This window comes from Leptonychotes weddellii, unplaced genomic scaffold (genome assembly GCF_054177405.1).
Source record: "Leptonychotes weddellii isolate Sample4059 unplaced genomic scaffold, ASM5417740v2 HiC_scaffold_106320, whole genome shotgun sequence".
Taxonomy (NCBI): domain Eukaryota; kingdom Metazoa; phylum Chordata; class Mammalia; order Carnivora; family Phocidae; genus Leptonychotes; species Leptonychotes weddellii.
In genome coordinates, this window is record NW_027683272.1 from 1 (window position 1) to 371 (window position 371).

The following is a 371-nucleotide window of genomic DNA, read 5'->3' on the forward strand; positions in this document are numbered from 1 at the left end:
GGTGAACATCAACGTGGAAGCCAGCAAGAATAAGAGCAAAACCTCCACAAAGTTGCACGTGGGCAATATCAGCCCCACCTGTACCAACAAAGAGCTTCGGGCCAAGTTTGAGGAGTATGGCCCAGTCATCGAATGTGACATCGTGAAAGATTATGCCTTCGTACACATGGAACGGGCAGAGGATGCAGTGGAGGCCATCAGGGGCCTTGACAACACAGAGTTTCAAGGTGAACCACCCTCTTTGGGAAGAGGGCTGAACACAGGCTGTATGCAGAAAATAGGTTGGATAAGTAAAGGGAGGGGTTCGGGGTAGAGATACAGCTGTTGGTGTTGATGGTGAAGCATTGTGGGTGATGGACTTAAAATGGAGA

The 371-nt window shown here is 49.6% G+C and overlaps 1 pseudogene; it reads left to right on the forward strand.

Annotated features, from left to right (window-relative positions):
* The first annotated feature begins 4 nt into the window (after positions 1 to 4).
* LOC145718079 (RNA-binding protein 4 pseudogene) lies at positions 5 to 365 on the forward strand (annotated as a pseudogene).
* The last annotated feature ends 6 nt before the right edge of the window (positions 366 to 371 follow it).